The sequence below is a fragment of the Aythya fuligula genome, chromosome 5, assembly GCF_009819795.1.
Source record: "Aythya fuligula isolate bAytFul2 chromosome 5, bAytFul2.pri, whole genome shotgun sequence".
In the NCBI taxonomy this organism is placed as follows: Eukaryota; Metazoa; Chordata; class Aves; order Anseriformes; family Anatidae; genus Aythya; species Aythya fuligula.
In genome coordinates this window covers 33,926,606-33,945,939 of record NC_045563.1, presented here as the reverse complement: position 1 = coordinate 33,945,939, position 19,334 = coordinate 33,926,606, and the positions used below count along the sequence as shown (strand labels likewise).

The following is a 19,334-nucleotide window of genomic DNA, read 5'->3' as shown; positions in this document are numbered from 1 at the left end:
CAGGAAGACAATTTTTTAGATCATATTCTAATTTTTTTCATGCTCTACACACAAGGATTGCATATCAAAATATTTGCATGCATTAAGTCCCTACAAATATTTACAAAGTAAAGTAGGTAAAGTTAGGAAAAGCCAGCATTAAGTTTGTTTCTGCTATGTGAGCACATAGGGTCTCCCCAGCTTCCTCAGTTGGTTCCTTTGCTGGTACCTACTTCTGTTGCTGTTTCACCATTTCAGCTGACATTAATTTCTTTGCATTCTGCTAGTGCCAGGCTGGCCTATTCAGTGCTGGTACCCTCAAACATCTCGCTGGATGAGCAATGGTCTGCTCTTGCCATTCAGACAACTCATATCCAGTTCCTCTCAAAGTCTGGGGCTCTGCTCCATCAGTCACACCACTGAGTCTGAGATGGGCTATGCAGGGTGTGGAGATTTTTGCTTTTGAGATCTAGCAAACACTTGAAAGTATTCACATTTTTTCAAAGGTTGATAGTGTGGCCAAATGCAGACAGCTTTCTAGGTGGCAAATTTCTTTTCCTGCCAAACTTCCAGAGAGCCAAAACAATGTTGATAAGGGGCAATATAAGATTTCTGGCTATTTATATTATTGTATCCACTGTCTAGAATTGTTTGTTGTTGTTGTTGTTTTTTGTTTTTTAAATGTGAGACTGTTCATAGTTAGTCAAATATTCTGCTTATTAAAATAATGCGATGAACAACAAATTGTTTTTATCTAGCTGTGTGATTCCTATCTTACTCAATTGGCTTATGTATATTAGGAAGTACTGGACATCTCTTATCCATGTTTGAACTACAGAACATTTCTATGCCTCCATCTCGTGTGTCATGCTTCCACTGCCAGGTATTTTGTGTCTGTGTTTCCTCAGTAAGCCAATCTGATTGCTACGTGAGCCTCTGGTTGCCAACCGCTTCAGATGACAAATTCCAAACCAAAACCATCAGGAACTGCAGAAATCCTGTGTGGAATGAAACGTTCTACTTCCGGATACAAAGAAAAGTCAAGGTATCATAAACTCTCTTTGTCTCATCTGCCTGTAGTAGCAAGCTGGAGTGAAACATCTTTTGCTTTTGCTGGAATCTACTTCCCTCCTAACAGATACTTATTATTTTTATATCAGTACTGTCAGCCAGACCTCCTTGCAAAAGCTGATGGGACTAATGACAGAGTCCTCTTTCAGTGAGAGGATGCGAAATAGAGATATTAAAGCCAGGAAGCTAACTGGTAATTACACTACTCCCAAATAGCTATGAGCAAAGCTGGCTAAAAGTGGAAGAGCACAGAAAGGTGGCCTTGAAAGGTATTAGTATGAAGTGACGACTACTGCTCCTGTTGGTATGGGGCAAAGTAGGGTTTCAGGCTGTTCGTATTACTTCCTAAAAGATTACAGTTTTGGTGAGAGTTACTTCCAACCAGAAATGATGACCCAAAAGAAATCTCATTTCAGCTTTAATTGATGAGACTAGAAGCTGCTATTTATAAAGGAGATTGCGGTCTTTATCTTATTATTCCTTGTGACAGTTGGTCATCTTTTCTATTTCCTCACTCTAAAGCAGATGCTGAACCTGGAATAGCTGCAGAATGTCATACTTCTGGAGGATGTTCTAAGGAATTGTAGCTTTTTTTTTTTTTTTTCCCCCCCAGAATATCCTGGAAATCACTGTTTCTGATGACGACATCATTCATGATGATGACCAAGCAATTATTCTTTTTGATGTAGCTAAAATCTCCCTTGGGAAAACTGTATTTATGGCATTCCCACTAAATCCAGAGGTAAGAACTAAGTCAGAAGTTAACCAGAGGGGAAAGAACGTGACATCTAGACATACTAGAAATGTGCTGTCTTTTCTGTCTCTTAAAACCAGGAACAGATTCCAAGTAGAATAACAAAATTACTTAAAATCTGGGAAATTGTACACTGGCATATATTCTGGCCAAATGCCCCAAATCAGATGCAGTTTTAGGGAAGCTTTGCACTTTGACTAAACTGACAAAAAACAACAGAGTTTATCTAATCATCACAAAGATTATAAAAAGAAAAACAATCCAAGGACAGCAAAACCAGGCCTGTTTCCACAATATTTTTCTAAACACTAACTAAGTCTTAGCATGTCGTGCTCAGTGTGTGGTAGCTGGCAGACAAAGTGTGAAAAATGAAGGTTTAGCAGGGAGACTTGTAAACATCCTTTGTTCTGCTAGTGCAGCTGAGATCTTTTCCTTGGGGAAGAAAAAGCTGCCTCTGTTCTCTAATGCTGACAATAGCAAGCAAGAAACAGAATGTTGTTACTTATTAAAGAATAAAGGAAACTGTGCTTGCAAAACTGAAGGCCGCGTTGCAAACCTCTGCACATACTAACTGAGACTGTTTCTTTCTTTTTTTTCTTTCATTTTCAGAGGAGGGAGGAGCTAGAAGTTGAGTTTCTGTTGGAAAGCGTGTGAGTAAAACCCCATTATTATGGGAGCAGCAGCTCAGAGAGGGGTGCATCAATGCAGATAATGTTCTGTATACCCAGTATCATCTCAAAAGACAGAGCTTTCCTTTTTCCAGACTCATTGTGTGTATCAGCAAGATGCTGTAAGAAAGGAAAACGCCATGATGTAGAGAATGATTTCATGATATTTAATTCCATAACTTTCTTTTGAAAGTGGTATTTACATAGTTCAAAGTTGGCTTTCAGTCAACTAAGTCTATAGATTTACTGGAGTCTACAGATTCTCTGGGCAGCTTATGAATGAGGATATTATTGCTACCTAATCTGGGACACGTGTTAGTAAGGCCGTTACAGGCACTTTCCAAGTGCTTTATTGCAATTGAATTATTTCTTGTAGGTTAGCTATGTGGCCTGTAGAGAAAATGTGAGAGTACTTCTAAAAACGATAGAAAGAAGCAAGTAAAAATAAAGTGTTCAAGAGCGAAAAATACACGTATGTCCTGTTTAAAACAATATCCTGATTTATCATTTATAATATACATACTATTTGTTTTTGTTTTCTAGCCGAGATCCTCCTGAAACCATCACCACAAATGGGGCAATAGTGGTAAAACATAAAATATTGCTTGTTTTGTTCTCTTGCCATTCCTTACCTTAGCTGACTATGATGGTAGTGCAAGAAACATTGTAAGTTGTCATTCTTCAGTGACACTCCTTCCCTTAGGAGATTTATTTTCCCTTAGAGGAGTCTTCAGATTACTATCATTTCCTCTTGTTTTTTGTTTTTTTTTTGCACCCACGGAAAATTACAGTGTGCTGAGCGTAGCAACTTCTTCCCATGTAACAGTGAAGTTAAATCTCTCTTTCACTGTGTCTGGAATAAGCCTCCAGCAGGTTCAGTGCATGCATTCAACAAATGACCCCTCCAACACTTGCCAGTCCTGGTAGTGAGATGGCTGGATGAGTAATCTGTTTCTTTGTCCTGGTCATGTTTGTTGCAGTGTCGTGAACTAGCCTGCTTGGAAGTTGAGTTGGAGAGCAGGATAAAAAAGAAGCATTTTTCAGGTAAGCTTGCTAATTCATTAACTGAATATTAGTGATTTTACCCTCTCTAACGGTGCCTAGTAATTGCATCATCTAAATGCTAAAGCTTTAACTGACCACATCTAAAGCGATCTGCAAAATCTTTGCAATAGGGAACGCTGCCAGTGCTGCAGCAGATGTAGGTTCATGGTTCTGACTGCACAGGGAGCCTTGTGCCAGACACCAGATGCCTGTACAGAGGGCATCTAGGCCCCAAGCTGAGATCCTGAAAATCTGTGCTGTAGTACTGCTAATCCCTGAAGAAGCTTATTTCCTTGGTCACGATAGTCCATGACCTTAACTTTCCTCAGAACCTCTGACAGTTCAACTTCTGCACGTGCACAGAAACACCTCATTTTTTGCAGGGGTTAGCCGCTCAGCAGCTGGCTCACACCTGACCCTGGTCAAGATCCAGAATCTAGAAGTTCCTCTACCCACCTCCCCTGAGGGTCTGGATCTGGTAGGCAATCTCAGAGCATGCATAACATACTCCGACAGGATTAGCTGATCTCTTCAGATAAATATGGCCATCTACTGCAGAACGTGATCTTATTTTAGGGGACTGAGATCTTCTGTTGCTCCTTACTTGGCCTGGGATGAGGATGGTTTACAGAGGAAGGTACCTCGCTGTGTTTACTGTGTCATGATGCAGCTGCAATAGAAGTGCAGCAGTCTAAAACTCGCTGCCATTCACATCACATTCATGTCCAGCTTTTTGTTCGGCCCCCTATAAAGATAAAACCACCTGTAGTGTTTGGTTCTTGGATAGCTTTCAGATGTCAGCTTTCTAAGTATGTAGGAAGAGTAGAAGGGGATTGTTCAAATCTACATTTTTTTTCCTTTTTCCCTTTCTCTCTCTCTTTTTTTTTTTTTTTTTTTTTTTTTTTTTGCAACTAAAGGTAACTTTTGTGTGTGTTTTATCTCATTGTTTTAGAGAATGAGCTAATGTTTACAGTGAGAGGATCGTTTGAAGAAACCCAGAGAGTTTCACTGGGTTGTGGCTCCTGCTCCCCTATCCCAGATCCCACTTTCTTCCACTATGCTAAATACAAGCAGCCCTCACTGGATGTCACACTCACAAAGAAGAGGAGGCTTCCCAGCTGTGTACGTTACCTCTGAATGTGGTAGTCAACACAGACAGTGCTGTAAACTGAACTTTATGTGTAGGTAGGCAGCAAGAGAAGAATATTTCTGTCTTAACCAAAAGGACCTTCGTGCTCCTTTTCAGTGTGCTTGTGTGTCATGTGGAGCAAGGAGGAGCAGAAGAAGCATCCCCCTGACTCTCCCTCTGAAGTCTCTCCCCTCCGAGCGGGAAGTAGTCGGTGAGGTATGTCTGCTGGCCCTTGGGGCTCCTTCAAAAACTTCCAAAAATTGTTGCTAGTTCCATAGGTAAAGAAACTGAAGACCACCTCTCTGATACAGAATCAGTTGTCTTCTAACCACCCTTGTGTATAGTGTGATGCACAATTAAGTAAATTGTTTGGAGCAAAATGAAATATGAAATCCAGGAGATAAGGAGGAAGAAAAATGCCTGAGCTGCTGTTCACCCTCCCTGTATGGTTCATGTTCTTACCAAGGCTGAGGTCACTGGGTGCCACTGGGACCGGGGTGTGAGGCTTAGCCCCCCAGGAGGCAGACCAAACAGCCTGTTCAGCCATGCTTTGGGGATGCGCAGCCTCTCAGGCTTCTCCTGGTATCTCACATTGTTTTGTGAAACACCGCAGTTTCTAGACCAATGTTTAATGGTGGAGCCTTTCAGGGAGGTGTACTGCTGCAGCTCTTCTCTTATTTGTGTAGTTAAGCTTACTAAGTTCAGAGCTTTGTAGATATAACAATGACCTAAAATAACTATGTCTCATTCTGATCAGGGAAAACAGCCTATTTTAAACAAAATACCAATATTCATTATTTTACCTTTCTCATTTTCAGCACAGAAAATTTGATTTCCACTTTAAGCTGAAAAAGTGGTAAGATATCTTATTTGTCTTTATAGATTCGTAGAATCATTTAGGTCAGAAAAGACCTGTGAGATCATCAAGTCCAATCATCACATAATACTACCAAGTCCACAACTAAGCCATGTCCCTTTGCATTTGGAAAGTTGTCAGTCAAATTGCAATCCTTTTGTTACTGCCACATGTGCCTTGAATGCTGGCTTGTTTTCATTTCAGACTATGTAATGAAACAGACCTAGTACACAATACAGAGATTTTCAGGCCCTGTAATTTCATGTAATGGGACTATACAAACGAAGGAAAGGTTTTATCAAGAACACAAATCTTCTGTTGATATCTTACTGTAATCCAAGTTATTCACTAAGGCCCACTGTAGGCACTCACTGAAACCTCTAGAAATTATTTCCAAATGCTGATTTGCAAGAAAAGCATCATTTCAAAACTAATAGAAAGAAATCGCTTCTGTTCCCCAAGCAGAGACCGGGGAACTAGAAGACGAAAGCCAGAGTACCTGGTTGACCCTAGGTTATGAAAAAAATTGACACAATAAATGTAACTATGTATATTTTAAGCATCTATTCAAAGAGATAAATGCAAATTAACTCAATCAAATGATTGCTTATTTTTAAACAAAGAAAATGCATTATGTATGTTTAAAGCCTTAGTAAACTTCAGAGGATGAATGTGTTATGTTTTCTAGAAGCTTCTTTTCTCTTGCAAATTCAGGTGCATCTTCTATCATGCTGTTTTCAGCGTATATTCTATGAGACAGACATACCATTTACAGTTGTCATTTAAAGGTCTCTCTCTTACCCCACCTATGAAAGATTTTCATAGCAGCTTCCAAACTCTTACTGCACTACTTATAAATACTCATAAGTGACTTTAAACACCCCCACGAAAAATGAACTTGAAAGTCCTTGCTTCACAGGCATCAGTGGACGTTTGCACAACTTTGAAAACGCGTTTGAAAGCCACCTTTAAAATACTGCCCTCTTCAGGCTTTTGGCTTCATGTCTGCAATGGAGCAATTTTATTAGTTGGCAGCTGTATCTAATTTCAGGCATCTTCAGTAAGGAGGGGTGGGGAAGCCTCCTCAATCCAAAGGAAGATTTACTGTCATTCTCTAGGAACGAACTCAAACATTTCATCCTTTCCTATTCTGCATTGTATAGATGTGATGGTGAAGCATATGTAGTTCTGAAGTAGAAACAATTCAATTACTGAATTAGACTATAAGCATGATATGTGGTACCTGATGCTGTGTTCCAGCCAGGAAGACTTAGACATACGCCTGGGCTTTGACCTGTGTGCACAGGAACAGGATTTCATTTGCAAAAGGAAGAAGGTTGTTGCAGCAGCTCTGAAGGACATTCTTCAGTTGGAGGAGGACTTGCAGGATGATGAGGTAGATGACTTCTCCACAGCTGGGTGTCAAAATGTAACATTTGTGTTCAATTTTCACTATTTCCAGGAGATCGGGAAGTTTCTTATGCAAGCTATAGCTGGCTTTGTTATTCTAGAGAAGAAATGAGTACTCGTTGGCAATATCAATTAAAAAAAAAATAACAAAAACAAAAAAACATGTAGCCTTGTTCCTACAGGATCCATCTCTGTATTGAATAGCAGTCCACAGAATGATGCAGAGGTGGGCTAGGTGCTTTAAGGACTGAAGCCAAACCTTTTAGGATTCACAATCATCTCTGCCAGTCCTAACCCATTGATTCAGCAGTTCTCCTCACAATTCAAACTGGGTTTTGTATTGTTATGCATTTTGTGCTGGCATCTGGCATCTAGGTTCCTGTTGTGTGAGCAGAGCATGCTGCTTGTCTAACTTTAACATCTGCTGCAGCTAGAGCATACACTTGATAAATGGGAGTGATAGAAGAGTGCCTAAGACAGGGAAAAATCAGGCTTCTCTTTCTCTTTTTTAATGATAGCACCAAGACTGCATTGCAAAGCCTGAACTCGCATGCAGAGATGGCAAGTTTTCCTTGTTTTGCCCCAAACTGAGCTCAGCAATTTTTTTCACAGCTGGACCTTTCACACACAAGACATTGCTTTTAAATGCCAGCACCAAGCTGACATTTCCTTCCCCTCAGATGCAGAGGCACACATACTTCCCTGCAGAACCCAGAGTCTCCTGATTTGTGAACTCACTCCAGTGCGTGGTGTCTGTCTTTACTGTTAATTGAGCTAATTCATATTTGAAGGTTAAACTTAAGACTACCAGACCTTGAATTTCTGTATCATCACAGGAAAAACAGTATTTACAATTCAATTGTATACCTAGTATTTTGTGTGCATACATGGTAGGAAGGGTGAATATGGCTCCTCTTTCCTGTGCTATTGGTTTTACAACAGAGCACTGAAATTTTGATGTCTGAGGTCATGGTTTTCATGTCCTGTTGCACAAGACAATCACGGAGTGGTTTAGGGTGGTGGGGACCTCTGGAGGCCATCTGGTCCAACCCCTCTACTCAAGCAGGGACACCCAGAGCAGATTGCCCAGCAGTACATGCAGGCATCTTTTGAAGGTCTCCAATGATGGAGACTCCACAATCTCTCTGGGCATCTATGCTCCACCTATGCCCCATTATAAATTCAAGCCTTGCTTGTCCCTGCCGACCAATGGCATGCAGCATCCTTATTACTTTATCAGTGTTGTAATACTCTCTTTTCTAAGCACTGGCATATATCTCCTTTCCCCCACCACCTCATTAAATGCATGTGTTTTGGGATTGAACAGGTACCTTTGGTGGCAATCATGACAACGGGTGGTGGAACCAGAGCTCTGACAGCCATGTACGCTCACCTTCAGAGTGTGCAGGAACTGAATGTCTTGGACTGTGTCTCATACATCACTGGTTTATCTGGCACAACATGGTAAGGCCAACATTTGCAAAGTTTTCATACGAGTTTTCTATACATGTTGTCGAGAAGTGATCCAAAGAGTCAGAGTGGTGAGACGTTAGTTGGAGCCTTGTTAAATATCTAGTGGTTTTCTGCAAAATCAGAAGCCGTCATAATATTTTTGGCCAGTATCAAGAAAGGGCTTTCATTTTACTGCTGTGATTTTTTTTTTCCTCATTTCCTTCATTGGGTATTTGCTAGCATCTGGAATTAAAGCAGTCCTGATTAAAAATGTGGATGGTACCACACACACGTGTGCTTTGTGATGTAAATCAAGTCATTTTACAAAACCCTTCACAACTTTCCAAAGCTCAGCTTCAGAATTCACACTTTTCCTTCTGTTTCTTTATTTACTTTTTTTAGGACCATGGCAAACTTGTATGAGGATCCTGACTGGTCCCAAAAGGACCTTAAGGAAACACTCAATGATGTCCGAAGACATGTGCTTAAAAATAAGTTCTTTACTTGTTTTGCCCCGGATCGTCTGAAATACTACTTGAAAGAGTTGTGCCAGCGGAAAGAGGAAGGACATCAGATAAGTTTCACAGACCTATGGGGACTCATCATTGAAACCATGTTTCATGAAAAGGTACAAGAGAAGTGCTTTTCTCTTCAGATTTGCATACGTAGAAAATACATCAGTGAGGGCAGACTGTAAATCACGGTGTGTCTGAGGTTGGAATGGACCTCTTGAGGTCATCTGTTCCAACGCCTCTGCTTGAGCAGGGTCAGCTATAGAGAAAGTTGCTAAGGACTTTGTCCAGTCAAATTTTGAATGTCTGTGTAGGTGGAGGCTCCAAAACACCTTTGGGCAATGCATGCCAGTGTCTGACCACCCTTACAGAAAAGGAAGGGGAAGTTGATTGGTTGGTTGGTTTTCAGATAAATGCAAAATTATGTGCCTTGACAGCATCATTCTTTGTGTTTGCTGACTGTATTACATAACCTTAACATCACACCTGGAACATATAGGGTGACAATAAAGATAAATAATGGAAAATGAACAACTTTAAAGTGAATTCACATGTAAATATTTAAATGAAAATCCTGCTATCCTTGTTAAAAAGCACTATGCGGTGTGACAAGGCAAAGAAAAATTGCAAATGAAAATTAAATAAAGTATCTGAGTCATAAGTGGTATTGCTTCACCTTGTAACCATTTCCACCAAGAGGCAAAATACTGATTTATCTAGTATTCATGAATATTTCCTTCCTGTTTATAATTTGAAAACTACTCCCACCATATTATGAATAACCCCACCATATCCAAATTTCAACCACACAGCACAGTGGGACAGACTTTGTAAGGGTGTGGGTTCAGCAAGGACAGTTAGTGTCCCTGCAGTGCCACAGCCCTGACTCCTGGACTGGCATCAGCTGAGGGAAGACCGGTGGCCTTGATGGCACAGTCATCCCTCCAAGGGCTGTTCCAGCAAGGAGAGAATACCTGCAGCTCTTGCAAGGGCCCCTTTCAGGAGGAGCTGAGGTCAGCTCCTTCTCAAGCCTTGGCACCGCTCCCAAACCATCCTGCTATTTCTACCCTCTCTAACCACGCGAATTGTTCCGCAGCAGAAGCGGTAAGGGTCAAGCCATGCTGAACATTAACTCTGACTGAGCTTTGGCTCTGTCAGAGGTCTGAGGAAAAGAGGATTTTCTGGGCTGTAAGGACAGAGGTTACTCCTTCTGAATGAAATAGTCCATGCCAAGAATGCTTTTCAAATATTTCTAGTATTTTTTTCTGGAATAAATAACATGAATAACAATATTTTCTTCCTACTTCTGAAATATCATACTTTTTTCAGCATATGAACTTAAAGTATTCATATCACAAGGACTATTTGTGTGCTGCAGTGCTGAGGCAGAGGAGGGTCAGAGATAGGGATCACAGCATCTCTCTGAATTAAACTGGTGGGGCACATCCTAGTCAGAGTCTCTTTGTCAGAGCCCAGGCTTAGGCGAGGTGGGAGGCTCTTTGCGTCATCTGACTGTCCTCAGCTATTGTCCTTCTTCAAAACAGGAGGACTGCCATAAGCTCACAGATCAGCAGCAGGCACTAAATCAGGGTCAGAATCCCCTGCCCATCTACCTCTCTCTCAATGTGAAGGATAAAATCAGCGACCAGGACTTTAGAGGTAATAATACTCCTGAATTGCATTTAACTTTTAATCTTGGTAGGGTTCCCTTTAGGACTAGGTAAATAGATCGATTCAATGCACAAATCCTCTAAAGGGCCAATCCACCTAAGAGTTGATTTTTAATAGTTAAATTTTTGAAGGCCTTAGTATATCCATCTGTATACAGGATCAAAACCAGGATGGTGGAGGATATTAACATGAAATTACCTGCTAAGTGTTTCTGTAGAAAGTGTCAGAAATCTAAACTTTGCAGACACGTTTAGATGTAAGGGGACAATTCACTCTTTGTATTCAACACTGTGAAATGAAGAGTGAATAAAATGGCTGTTTCAAAGTGTGGTACTTTGGAAACCAGTATGTCTTAAATTGGCTAGTATCAGGTTTTATTCAACTATTTTGAGCCTATACTGCTGTAATCATTCTGTTGTGTGCTTTTTCGTTTCAGAATGGGTAGAATTCACTCCTTATGAGGTAGGGTTCCTGAAATATGGTGCCTTCATTCGTGCAGAAGATTTTGGTAGTGAGTTCTTCATGGGTCATCTGATGAAGAAAATCCCAGAATCCAGAATCTGCTTTTTGGAAGGTGATTTGTCAATCTAGGGAAACATAATGCAATTTATTATAGTCCATCCTGAGCAAATCCCTCTTCTGAAGTGAAACACAGGGTTTTTTTTTATTATTATTATTTTGTCTGCTAAAAAATATGGTAAAATATTAGAATTGTTAATAGGTCATCATCTGCATTTTCTCTGCAATTCTTTTCAGCTGAACAGATTTATTTGATGTCATATAATGTTATGTTTACTGACGAGGCCTTCGTAATATTTATGTGTCTTTGACAGCATCAAATGTTGTGTAACATTGCAGTAAATTCAAATCACAAGTCTGTTTTTAGACTGAGACTCTAAAATACAGTCTTTTATCCAAAATGTTGCAGCTGCAGCAAACACTGATTAATACTCTAGGATAGCACTTCCATTTTGGATTGGCAGCAGGTCCTAATAGATAGCATTTTTCTGTCTTGCAAGAGAACAATAAAATTAGTAAGAAATATATTTTTTTTCTTTGCAAAAGCAATCTCTTGCCTCATTGGTCTTCTGACTTCTATCAGTTGCATAAAGGAAGTTTCAGGGGTTTTTGGAGAAGTTAATATTTTTTTTTTATTATTTTTTTTTTTACCTGTGTGGAGATTTCACTAGAGTTCACAGTGAGGCACAAGAAAGCAGTTTGCAGCTTAAAACCTCCTGTTCCCTGAAGAAGTCAAACAAAGTGCCCAAAACTCCTCTTCTGTGGTCAGAAATGTCAGCAGGTCACTATCTCCCTTTGAATGTGTCTCCCCTTAGCACTCCATTCATCGCTCCTGTAGAGCAGTGCTGGGACTTTTCTACCCCAATTCCCTGCCAGTGACCCGGAGTCCCCTCATTCAGCAAGTGTTATTTACTCCCATGACACAGTTATTCCAAAGCTTTTCAGCAAATGAAGCAAATTATTTCGCACCCTGACCCCTGAACAGAGCAGAGACTGACTTAGGTAGGTCCTGCAGCTCTTCCGTGCACGGCTGAGCCCATTCTTCTGCCCACAAGCTGCTATTACTGTGGTCAGGCTATAACCAAGTTGCTCAGGTGTAGCTTTTTCCATCCTTCACTCAAATTTTCCCCAAACTGCTATGTTTAGTTCCACAATTTGGAGGGTACAGGGACATGCCATTGCACACCCACCACATGTAATCACAGTGGTTGTTTTCTTAGCCTGAAAGATTGCAGATAGATAGCAGCCTGGAGTGCCCTTAAGTTCACTACTTGATTTATGTATTTTTTTAACCATTTAATGTAAATTAGTAGAGGGAAGAACTTAAGAATATAGCCCAAATACACCCCACCCTCCAAACCAGAGGAGGAATCAAAAGTTTCATACATTTACAGTTCCTATTTTCAAAACCTTCAAGTCAGCCTCCTCGTTCTGAGGGAGATTGCTACAGGAATCTTGAATGTTTTCTGTCTGGCAGACCTTCATGATAACTGCATACCTGTAACAGGGCTATGCCCCTAATAAGTAAAACCTTTAGAATTATCAATACTGGGAATTTGGGAATAGGAAATGTTGAGGGCAAGTAAAAATATTAGATTTACTTGACACAATGTTATTTGCCATATAACAAAAACGAAGGTGTTAGCAGATAGACTGAAAATACTACCAGTCCTGCTCGTATATACCAATAATTTGAATTCTTTACATACACTATGTGTTCATATACTGATACAGAAAGATAGTCCCTTTTTATTTGCCCACAAGGATAATGTAATAAGAAAAGTTTGCTGGAGAATGAAGAAGGTAACGAGGATCATTATGAATGAAAATGCTTCTAGGTCTTTACTGGTTTTCTTTCTACCAAATATATTCTATACCACAGGGATCTGGAGCAGTGTATTTTCTTTGAATCTTATGGATGCTTGGTATATATCTGTTCATTCTGAAGACTTCTGGCACAAATGGACCCAAGACAAAATTACTAACATAGGTGGGTTACTTTTATACAATAATGTTGTTTCTGTTTCTCTCTCTCTCTCTCTTTTTTTTTTTTTTTTTTTTTTTATCTCCTATGTGCTGCTGTTCTCTCGCTGAATTTTTCAAAGCCGTTGTGGAGTTCCCTCTTCTGGGCTTTTTGTAATCCATATGAAAAAACAGGAGGAAATTCATGCTATGTATTACCGCACAGTAATCATTTTAGTTGTGTGAGGAAAAGAATCCATGGGATCTGTCACAGGAAAAAAGGGGGAAATGGCCTTCATACAAGCTATTTTCAGAGCACAGGGGTAAAACTGGGGAAAAAATGTCCCTATATAATAAGAGAGCCTGGAGGCCTCTCCTAGTGATCCACAGGATTACATTTTGTCTCTTTAAACCTGGACTGTGGAATGAAGCTTCACAAAAAGAAAAGAAAGCACTATTCTTTTCTGTCTGGAGTCTACAAAGCACAAAGACAAACTTAAGTACTATTGTAGGTCATTCAAAATGACTCATAAGGATGAGATCTGCAAAACTTGCTACCAAATTAAGAAAGATCTGCAGGGTAGGATTTCAAGGGGAAATGTATAATAAACATACTCTAGAGGGGGAAAAAAAAAAAAAAAAAAAGGATGAAAAGGAAGAGGAATGTAGCAAAAATGGTGATTTATTTTATCTTGCACTTGTAGGGGTTGTTTTCTGATTGTTAAAACAAGGAGCTTTTATTTGCTAGTAAGATACATTGTGTTTATGCCTATTTTATTTGTGTGGTGGAGAGATTATCTGTAATATGAAGTAGCAAAGGACGACAGGGTAAATGCAGGATGCAGTAACAGGTAAAATCAAAGAAAAGCAAAGTAATTTATAGTAGAAGAAATTGATTCATTTACAATACAAACAAGACTTTTACCACTATGGACTGAGAATAAATGAATTTTTTCAAACTTAGCTGAAAACTGAGATTTGTGGAAATCATGGTAACAAAGAGAGCAAGAAGTCAAAGTTTTCCCAAACGTGTTAAAGCAGATTATGATTGCATAGATTGACCTCCACAGTGATAGCACATAAAAGAACTGTTATCCTTTCTTTTGCAGATGATGAAACCCTATTCCCTACAAGACCAAATGAGCTGGAGACTCGAGTGGTTTGTCCCACTGGCAGCTTTTCAGACATCTTCCGAGATGTCGTTATGTTACGTCCAGCAGCTTCAGAAATCCCTAACTTCCTAAAGGGCCTCCAGATGAACAACAACTACCTAGAGAGCCAGTTTTCTACATGGAAAGGTATGGTAACAACATCCTGGTTTTAGGCATATTTTGAACTATCCTTTAAAAATGAAATGATGCTGAAGGGATTATTAAACTGGCTTTTAGTTATGTTCCCATTCTCTGATAATATTTAAAACTGTCACTGAAAAAGGTGAATTTAGTCAGTAGGAGAGGCTTCAAAAATAAGTTCCTAAAAAATTCATGAAGACTAGCAACTGATAGGCCCTGATCAGTCAATCAGCATACATCTGCTGCCAGCCAGCCAGCTACACATTTATGGCATAGTTCTGGTGCCATCATACGATGTCTCTTGCCCAGACAGTACTCAAGGGGTATTTGATGGAGCCTTGTTTCAAGTTATCTTCTTACCTGTAAGCAAGATATAATGTTTATAACGGTATTCTCTGTTGCACCATTAGGAATCTGTACTGGGTCTCGTACCAGATCTTCTGTGTTCCACAAGGAGCTGTGGCTGCCTACCTTAACACCTTTGTGCCTGTTCTCACAGCATCAAACATTTTCAGTATTCAGCCTGTTGAGACAGTGAGATGTTATTTTAATTTTTCCCCTATTAAAGAATTTATCCTCATCGGTCACACACAAAAATAAGGGATGGAGTTAATTCTGTTCTCCTGACCCTCAAGTTAACCCCTTTTACTTACATGAAAGCAAAAGAAATTGCAAAGTAAATAGTGGAAATAGGAAGTCAGATGAAGAATCCAGAAATGACTGTACAGTAGCTATCAGCTATGGGTCAGAAACATACAAAAAGCTAATTCTCCTTTTGGCAATAATTGATTTTCTTCAGCATACAGATGCATCTCTTGTATTGAGCTCCTCCCCTCAAAAACTAATCCTTCTTCTCTAGACTGTGAGCTTGACTCTCGGCCCAACCACCTGACAGGAGCAACAGACTACCTCATCTTGATTGATACAGCATTTGCCTTTGCCACCAGTTACCCACCACTTACAAGACCAGAAAGGAAAATGGATGTAATTTTGCATTTCAACTACAGCTCAGGTTCCCAGACAGGGGTGAGCCTTGTACATTCTTCTTTACTGATATCTCTGCTTCATCATTCAGTTCCCAGAATGGCCAATCCTCTACTCATAGAAACTCTTTTTTCAGTATCTGTGCAGCACTAATAAGCTAACATTTTGCCGGGGTCACATGCATTTATTGAGTAGTACTTTATTATCAGTAAGTAGGCATTTATTAAACTGAATCTGCCCATTTTATAAGTAAATGTATTCTTGTTGATCTGCAGTCAGTTAGATGTAGAATGGATACAGCTAAACACATTTAAATTTTTAATTATTTCAACTACTGTAACACCTAATCTGAAAAGCAGAGGGTGATTCAGACCACCTGCTACTTGGCCTTCCAGAGCTTGGTTTCACATACAATCTACAACACCTAAATTAGGTACATGCCATAATCTACCAGAACTTGGCCCTTACTCCACAAGCAATCCCAGCAAAATTGGGTTTGGACAAATTCAAAGTGTTCCCAGTATGTTCTGATGTGTTTTTTGTTTTTTTTTTTTGTTTTGTTTTATTTTGTTTTCCTATTATGGCAAACCAGCCTCTGAAAGAAGCCTCTAAGTACTTTGCAAACCAAGGAATTCCTTTCCCTACTGAGGTGCCAGATGATCAGGAAACACCAAATCTGAAGGAATGCTACATCCTTGGTGACAAGGAGAGTCCAGAGACCCCTATTGTGATATTTTTCCCTCTAGTAAATGACACCTTCAGAGACTACAAAGCACCTGGTAAGTTTACAGCAATTCATCATATCATCAGAGGCTGTAGGCTTCTATTTTTTCTTTTTTACTTTACAATATCTGTTGTTCAGACCATCCTGTAAACACTTGCAGATTCAGACTCCCTTTTCTTAGATTTGAACCATATCAGGGGGATTAAAATACATAATTTTTCCTCAACAGTAGAGCAGCAGCTGGGATCAGCCTTGAGCATAAATGCCCCTCTTCAGGTTTGGGGTTTTTGTGTGTGTGGATTTTTTTGGTTTTTCATGGGTAGGTTCTAGAGATAAACAGTGAAAAGTATACTCTGTTTATCTGCGATGGCAGAAATTAGCAGTGCTATTTCCTCTCAAACCTCTCATCCTTTCCTGTTAGAGAACGCTCTTGGGAATCTAAGGATTTCATTGTTTAAAATCATTTCCAGGCTTACTGTTACACAGATAACCTTGAAAACAAAAGTGTGAACTGGTGAAGCGATGAAAATATAGCACTGAGACATGCAGACAGTTTCTGTTTGCTTCAGTGGGTTCTACTTTGAAACTTAAAAGAGTTTAAAGAGCAACATTGCTGGTCACTTCAAAACAGACAAATACTAAATTCTGGTACCGTATGCCAGATCTACATACTACCCCTGTTGGTGCCAAAAGTCTCAGTTACTGCTTCTCCAGATGCTAAAATCCCTAATTCATGGTATGAGAACACTTACTTTTTAATCACTTCAAGGCCCCACAGTATACTGAAAACCAAAAGATAGATGGACACCTGAGAGGTTAGTTCCTGCAGTTGCCCTTTGTAGGAAGAATTAGAAAAAGAGAAAAGGAGAAAGAACTAAAGCAGGATTATCTCTGTTGAATAACTTCTCTGTAAACTCTGTGAGGGAGTTTACCTCCCCTCTCAGCTCAATAATTAGCAGAACCTAAGGATGTTGTTCCTAACTCTGCTACCTACCTGTATGTCAGATGGTGTGCAGGTGCTATATGGCAACATAAATCATCAGAGAGTCTCAAAAGGGGTTTTAGTAGGTGTGTAGGTGTTTGCAAAGACCTGCATGAGATCTGTACACTTATATGCATAAATTTGAAGCAAGCCTGACTGTTTCAGTTGGTGGCTGCAAGCTGAGACTAAATGGAGAGAACAGGTCCTTATCTGGCCATCACACTTCAAGTCTTAGCTGAGCTGAGAAGGGCTTGACATGTCACAGAGTCACAGAATGTCAGGGATTGGAAGGGACCTTGAAAGATCATAGCAGCTGAGATCAGCTGTTGTTCTGACTTATGGTGACTTATTAAGATGCTAAAAAAATAAGGGAGGAGATGTGCATTTTATATCTTCTGCATCCATAAATTTTTTGAGATTTGTGATCCCCGGATAAGTTGTGGATATTTTTCTCCCAATACCAACAGCCCACTGCAGAGGTCCCTACAAATATTTGCTCTGTGAGATCTTGCAAATAAAGTTCTGCACTGCATTCTGCATTAGCTTTGGATCTGCTCTCTACTGCTAAGTGAATTAAAATAAGTTAATGGAATTTTTTCCATTAACTTATTTTTCAAATTATCATATGTGATGGGTCTAGCATTTGAAGAGATGATGCTTGTGAGACTACTTGCCTAATTATTTTGCTTCGGTCAGTGATATGTGTGTTGATAATACTGGGGTAATGAAATGGGCATGAAAAGTGTCCCTGCCAAAATTCAGTGATTCAGGGACTACTAGGTTCAGTCTCATTTCTGACCTTACATAAGGCCTGTAGTTTTTTTTATAGTAGCAGGTAGCTCAAGGAAATTATGGTAAACATTCATGCCATCTGCTTCTGGGTTATATCCAGATAAGGGCTCAGTGAAGTCTCTGAGTTTAGACAATAGAATAGTTTTTTAGGTCTGTTTTCTGTATCTTTTACAAATTCTTCCCAGTATGCAACAAGAGTCATTGTAGCAGATTGTGCTGGGTTGAAGATAATCTGTAAGGTCATTGAAAAGGGAGAACTGCCTTTGGAAAGTTTGAACCACAGAGTTGCACATATTTACAGCAGTAAGGGAAATAATAAGATGTGGAGACAAAGAAGGAACAGAAAGTTGCTTGGAAAGAAACTCTGCTGCAATGAAGTCCTTGCTGCAGTTACCTGCTTTGGGAGAAGGTGAGGAAAGAGGGAAAGAGTAAATGCAATTTTCTTGCCCCCTTGGCTAGAAATGTAAGGTGCTGCGATGTCTGGGAGGTGGCAGTAAGGGGAGGCTGGGGGTGCATCAGCACTGAGGGTGACCTGGGGACCAGGCTGCTGGCTAACCCTAGGGCTGGAGGATGATACAGGGTGGAATGCAGCCTCCCACCCTGTGCTCAAAAGAGGAGCTACTGTGCTTGTTATCCTTGTCCTAGCAATTCCACGAGTACCCAGAACAACCCCTGCTCCCCTCACCACCACCAGCTTCTCCACACCCTGCTGCTAATCAAATATCCCAACAATAAAATACCTCTGAAGTGATCAATAGTGTGTTCATGCCCAAGAAACACCCTGACCCTAATCGCTTTTTTGCTTGTTAACCAAGTCCCTGTTTGTCATTTAGGGATGAAACGTAGTCCCTCAGAGATGGCAGAGGGTGATGTTGATGTTGCCAATACCTGTGGTCCATACTACATAAACAATCTGAGTTATTCAGAGGAAGATTTTGACAAGCTGGTGAACCTAAGTTACTACAATGTCCAGAATAATAAAGACTTGATTATTCAGGCTTTGCGTACAGCAGTGGAGAGGAAAAAGCAGCAAAAGAAACAACAACCACTGCAGAAACCACCTGGTGGTGAGGGTGTGTGTGTGCCCAAGAGACAGGGATCCCAGCATCTAGCCAACAGCACAGCCCTAGGGAATATGAAATAAAATATCTACGAGTCCTGTTAATGAAGAAGAAAAATCACAAGGATCTTGATTAGAAAGAGAAAAGCTAAAGAATGCTAAGAATGCTTTGTTTGTCATCAGAAATGCTAGAGCCTGTCTGCCAGTGAAGGAAATAAACACAGAAGGCAGAGCTTTTCCTTAATAAATTAATGTGCTTCCCGCGTTGACAACTCCAGGAGAGTGGCTAGGTGAAGCTGCGCCACGCTCTTAATTGCAGAAGTGACCTTTCAGGCCAAGGCTGAAATCTGTGGATTGTGAGGAAGTTGATGCTGGCAGTGTTTGTGTTCTACCTGTGCTATAAAAAGAGAGGATTGTAAATCCAGAATTGTAACAGAAAACAAAATCCATTGTTTCAAAGTGAAAACCAAGAA

General features: G+C 40.1%; 1 pseudogene; it reads left to right on the top strand.

Moving 5' to 3' along the window:
- The window catches only part of LOC116489566, a 42,111-nt pseudogene extending 23,166 nt beyond the window's left edge, over positions 1–18,945 (top strand).
- The last annotated feature ends 389 nt before the right edge of the window (positions 18,946–19,334 follow it).